The 6,428-nt window shown below is 38.3% G+C and overlaps 1 long non-coding RNA gene across 1 annotated transcript; it reads left to right on the forward strand.

Annotated features, from left to right (window-relative positions):
- The first annotated feature begins 259 nt into the window (after positions 1 to 259).
- On the forward strand, positions 260 to 6,050 carry LOC144290105 (uncharacterized). The gene is made up of 3 exons (XR_013357939.1): positions 260 to 313; positions 1,350 to 1,444; positions 5,932 to 6,050. It is a non-coding gene; the product is annotated as an uncharacterized LOC144290105 (long non-coding RNA).
- The last annotated feature ends 378 nt before the right edge of the window (positions 6,051 to 6,428 follow it).

A 6,428-nucleotide genomic window follows, 5' to 3' on the forward strand; every position in this document is an offset into this window, starting at 1 on the left:
ATCAAGTACTGATTTAAAGGTTAAAATAGTGACTATAAATCTGTTGTTATGCCCCATTCTGAGCTTCTCTAAAACCATGCCTTCTAGGCACTTAATTTCTCAGTGCAAATCATGCTAGTGATGAATGGCTCTCTATGCCTCAGTCTCCTTAATTTGAAACAAGCCTGTAATACATATGCTTTCTGTTGCTACTGTTGAATAGAGCTCATGCTCAGTCAAAATTACATTCCTCATTACTAATTGTTTTCTTTTTTCATGTGGTTCTCTGGCATCTCTTCTGTGGAACACAACTTATAAGAATATCCAAGAAGTGGTAAGTTCTGATTGCTATGTCAGGGGAATCATTTCTTTTCTCTAAATGTGCAACTACTGCACTGAAGTCATGATATTAATAAACCTGGTGCTGCTTTTGAAACCAAATGACAAGAGGAATTTCAACTACAGGACTTTTCCTGTGGAAAAGTGGCTCCCTTGCCAAGAGGATACGGTGTACAGTGTGTGCATTTAAATTCACATTTAGGGATCCCTGGGTGGCGCAGCGTTTTAGCGCCTGCCTTTGGCCCAGGGCGCGATCCTGGAGACCCGGGATCGAATCCCACGTTGGGCTCCCGGTGCATGGAGCCTGCTTCTCCCTCTGCCTATGTCTTTGCCTCTCTCTCTCTCTGTGACTATCATAAATAAATAAAAATTAAAAAAAAAAATAAATTCACATTTAATAATTTACAGAATGCCACCTCATAAGGCGTCACCTAACAATATTATAGGTCACTGGTAGAGAGTTTATCTAAAATTACCAAATTATTTAGGGCAATTATAGCAGAAATGCCTTATAAAAGCAGTTACTAAATTCTCCAAAGGCTGTTTTAAAGAAGGTCCAGTTTTTGAAGTTGATGATTTCCTAGCTTGTAAATAAGTCAAAATAACCTTTTTTTCCTCCTTAATGTGGGGGAAAAAAAAGTACTGAGAGATAGGACAGATCATTTTTATGAAGTACATGGTTTAAGAAAGTCAACAGTCGCCTCTTTTTCCTCTTTTGTGGGAAAGGGGAGAAGATCTGCTATGATATTGGTTCTCATCTCCAAAATTAAGGGAATGGGGTAGGTAAAGAATTGTTCAGAAAATTTGTGGTTATATTCAAGATGAGGAGACAGAGCTCTTTTCTTTGCTGAATCAATGCTTGGATGATAAACATGTCTATGTGACTCATACCCAGAACTGGAGAAAAAATACTTGGAAAAGATACCAGGGTAATACGTGTGGCAATGGGCCTGGTGGTGAGAGTACGGAGACTCCCCCTTGAATTCCTGGCCCTACAGACTATGAAGGATGACTTTCACTATGTTTCACAGGTATGTTTCACAGATGTTAAATAAGAGAGTAGCGGTGGGATTGCTGGGACTCACAACAGCAGAGCAAGGAAGTACACGTGCCAGAAGAATGCTTTGTGAGTTTGAGATGTGTCTCTGTGTGGGTGGGAGGGGTGGGTTTGGGGCATTATGGTTTATCTTGAAGACATGAAGTCTTGATTAGGGTAGTTTCTTGTGATTGCCACTGGATCTAGCTTAGTGGTGATGTCAACATAAAAAAGAAAGCAAACTTTTCTTGGGCATTTACATAAATGAATTTCATTTCCCCTTTGCCTCTTCCCCACTTCACCTAATATTAGACCCTAAGGCCAGTTAAGATGGATGGAGGGATGAAGGAGTGAAGACAACACACCTTTACACCAAGCCAGTAGGGTAATAAGTCTAGGCCGTATCAGAGTATATACATATTTAATCAGATGTGTTATAAATTCTAAGAATATATATGAACACATTCTGTTTTCTTAACTGAAAGGGCCTGAACCTTAATAGAACTGATCTGAAATATCATCAAGGGAGCCATTTATCTAGTAGCAGAGGAGGATTTTCCAACTTAGTTAGCTTATGTTATACGGGAAAGAAAAATTCCAGACTTCTATGCCAACCAGTTGACATATTTAATAAAAATCACACATTGTATCCCCTCTAAATACTCACCATTCGATGTGATGACTCTTGCCATTGAGGCGTAGGTGGTCCATCTCTTTCCCATTTGTTAGTTCATCGTGGACAAGTGCTTTAAATTGGATTTAGTGAGTGGAAGGAGTTCTCTGTTCTAACAAGTTTGATTCATAGTCATTTTTAATTAGCTTTTGTTGATATGGAACAATTTAGATAGGGATAAAAGATTTTACTGCTAAATAAAAAGAGGCTGCAATTATAATAAAGCTCTCCTGCATGAGGAAAGCAAGTTTTAGAAATAGGTATCTTGCTGGTGCCCCTCTTCGTTTTGCAAGGACAAGGAAACAGCACTGTGTACTCTCAGTGCAGGACAAATGTAGTTGAGACCATTTTACTTGTTCTAGTTATATAAAGACCTGATTAAAAAAAATTAGAGCTCTTCTCAGGATATACTTTCAAAAAGGAACCATTTGACAGTGATTATTCTCTTTCTTGACCATTCCTGAGGTCAAATATTTGAAAAGAAGATATTAAAGAGGTCTCCTTGCTGGGAATTTATAAACTTGATTTTTTTTGGTGCTTTCTTTTCCTTTAGCCTTTTTGCCCTATCTGCCCAAATTCAACAGAAGGAGGTTCCTTATGCTTTGTGGGCACTGTTACTGTCCATATTCAATCCATATAAGTTAGAGTTTTGGGGGCCAAGAAGTGGGTTGAATATAGTCTGATTGTCATTTGATAGTCCATGATCCGGTCAAATTTCATCAAAAGGGTATGACATGTTACAAAGATTCTGCAGAAAATTATTTTATTGTGACCAATTGTTCTCTTCCATGTAGAAGTTTTATTCATCTTTGCTTTTGCCATGCCTCCTTGTAGATAGAAAAGAGGATCTTTCCCTGCCCTATTGTCCATCAGACTAGGATAGATGACTCATTTTTTGCAGTGGCCTGGGAGTGGATTTAAGCACAAACTTTGAATGTGTTTTTGCATTTCATATATTGTCTCTTTTTATTGTCTCTTCTGCCTACCAGAGAACAGAATGTACCAGATAGGGGCTGCCCCTTCTGCTTATATCCTGTAATTAGAAGATGGAGCAGGTCTCTGTCCTATAGTCAACCTGCAGCTCTCCTTTAGTGTGAGAGGGGAATAACGGGTGTTGTCCTGAGCCACTTAGATTGTAAACTTTGTTACAAAGTTAACAAATACAGAACATCCTGCAATAATAGAATCAGTTCTAGGGACTCAAGTAAATCAACTTGACAGGGATTAGGTTTGGAGGAGAAATTATGGAGAATCTTGAATTAAGAGTGAGAACAAGCAAAGGTATTCTGACCGTAGAGGAGAAAAAAATGGTAAAGGGATTTAGTTGGCACTGGGATTCAAACTGAGATGCTAATGTAGTAGCACTTTATTGATTCACTTATACACGATTTATGGAGTACCTTCTGTGAATCAACTTTTGTAACAGGCCCTGGAAAAGTAGAGATATAACTCTCACTTTTGAGAAATTCTCAGTCTAGTAAATGCTATTAGTGTAGGACTAAAAAAATGCTACAAGTATGCAAATGTATAAATGAAGCACAGATAAGAGAAAGTTTAAATTTTGCTGGGGGCCCCTGCAGGATTTTCTAAGCAAGGTGATATGGAGATGATTTTTGAAAGATGAAGAATAGTTTCACAGATGAAAAAGAAGGTGTGGAAGTATTAGAGACATTGAGAAAAGCTTGTGTATATAAATGTCTAGAACAAACGATAAGCTGTTCAGTCTGGTTGGAGTATTGAGTGTTAGCTTGGAGTGGTTGGTGCAATGAGCTGAAAATGAACAGTTAGGGGTCAAATCAAGGGGAACCTTTTATGTCAAACTAAGTAACTTGGCATTTACTCTTGGTAATAAAACTTTATTGGGAAAGATTTTAATCAGGGGAGACAGATGATCTGATTTTCATTTTAGAAAGATCACTTTGGTAGCTGTTCAAGGGTTAGTTGAGAAGGGCCAAGGTTAGAACCAGGGGAGATTAGTTAGGAACCCGTTCCAATAGTGTTTAGAATTATTTAATGTAAGACTGAAATCAAAATTTCTGATTTAAATTCTAAAATGCAAAAAGTACAATTCAAATAATAAACATTGCTCTGGAATATTCTTCCTTTTGTTCACATTTGAGCACAGAATCCAGCAGATTTGTGTTTAACCCTAAGTTTGAAGAACACTGGGTAGTTTTTGTTTTTGTTTTTGTTTTGAGCATTCAACTAAGTAGCTGCCATACGCATCTCTAAATCTTTACTCCTTCTGGTGAGGTGCTTATACTAAGAGAAGAACATTGGAACAAAAACAATTTATATCTTACTGTTTAAGCTCACTATGAAGTCTGTGCTCATTGAGGGCATCAGGACATTTCCCATACCTTTTAAATTCTTCTCTCTTGTTCTTGTTCTTTTTCTTGAGGGCTCATTAATTTCAGAATATATATGATGAGGCCCTAAACGTAAGAAGGAAACGCCTTCACTTGGCCTGACTCTTCAAGCCTCCATCCAAGACTGTTCACAAGTCAGTTTCTGGTTTTGAATCATTGAAGTTTGGGGAATGTGGGGAACCTAAAGGCTTTTTGCTTTGCTGTAGATTTTTCTTTTTACTGGGGAAACAAATCTTACTCTGCTGATGCCTAAATAGTATCTAGGCAGAGGTTGTCTTTACTTCTCCAGGTTTACTTCTCCCATTTCACCCATGTATTACATTCCTTTGTACTCTGTAGCTTGTGACGTGATTACTTTATCTCGTTTGAGGCATATGTTTACCTGTTGTGGTAGGTAAATAGGCAGCTTCATTATGTTGCTGATGAGAGGACTGAGCGTTGGAGTGATTTGTGGTGATGGGATCCATATCTAGTAACTGATTTCAGTGCTTTACAAATTATTGCTACAGACCCAGTTGGACCTATACCAAGCTTATGTTAAAATTCTAGAATTTTAACATTTAGAAGGAACTCAGGGCCACCCAAATAGTTTCAAGGCCTTTGTTGGCATTGATGAACCTTTGTGTAAGCTATAATATGGTTCTCCTTGGAGGACAGATGGATCCCCACACAAGTATGTCTTGTCGATAGCAGAACTCTGAGTGTGTGTGTGTGTGTGTGTGTGTGTGTAAGACAAAACTTCCAATTTCCCCCCTGGGTATGTAACTTAAGCCAGAGTGCTTTGCCCAGTAAGTAGACTGTAGGTGAAATCGCATTCATCATACCTCATGGGTGCTTTAGTGCAGCCCATAGCCTGCGTGACCCAGTGACCTAACCTGCCAGTGGTGGAAACAGCCCTAAATACTGAGCCCAGATTCTAGACCAGGAATTTCCATTGCTAATAATCCTGCTTATACAAACGTCTATTTTACCTAGCACTGCCCCACCCCCTACATTGCTTCCAAGTTATTCCCTTGCTTTCTCAACACACCCCAGAAATAACCATAGTGTTGGGCTTAATTTCTGTGATCTGTCCCCCTCTTGCTTGTATCTCTTGCAAGCTTTGTGGTTTTTTTTTTCCACATCAGTTTGTTTGTTTGTTTGTTTGTTTGTTTATTTATTTATTTATTTATTTATTTTTATGGAGCACTTGCCAGTTTTGAGAATATAAATGGCAATATACTTAAATGAGATCTAAGTTTCCAAACCTGGAAAAATGTGATTCTTGTCATACTGGAATAAAATCGAAGGCCTGGCAATCAGGTACAAAAATGTTTTGAATACTTTCTGTGATTTGGTCACTTAACTTTTCTTTAGCAAATTATGCCCTCTCATGCTCCAGGTCTGTTTCCATGAGAGCGGTATCTCTGCTGTGTTCATCGTTTCCGCGTAATTCTGTGAGTGTAGAAAGCAGTGTGCTGGAAGGGCATCGACATTAAAGCAGGGTTAGAAATGTGTCACAACTGAATTCATTTCTCAAATTTGCTTTCTCATAGGAGGCTGATAATGGTTCCTAAGCAACAGGTTTCTGTTTCCACTCTTAGGAGTCTCAGGACCACCATGTGGCAGTTAGGATTGGAAAGATCCAGGTATGGCCAACAGTTTTACACACCCCAACAATAAATAATCACAGCCTTTATTTTTAAAATCTGTAGCAATGCTTTTGAATGAATCCTTCTTAGCTCTATTATAGCTCATGCTAAGGTATGGATCCTATAAAGACAACATCACAACTCAGGTTTGCCAAATTGGATTTTGACCTTAATGATTTTAAACCAAAGCAGCACTGCCTCAGTTATAAAATCAACAGTAAAGCCAAAAGAAAAATATTCAGCAAGAGCCCCAAAACTAGGCCTGTAAATCCCATAGCAAAAACTAGGCCCAATTACATCCTCTGCAAAGTGGGAATGTAATTGAATCCCATTATGTTGGGAGATGATGTAACTTTTCATTTGTTTTTTTCTTGTAATTAGAACTTGTAAGACAGTCTCAG

Source organism: Canis aureus, chromosome 2, assembly GCF_053574225.1.
Source record: "Canis aureus isolate CA01 chromosome 2, VMU_Caureus_v.1.0, whole genome shotgun sequence".
Lineage (NCBI taxonomy): Eukaryota > Metazoa > Chordata > Mammalia > Carnivora > Canidae > Canis > Canis aureus.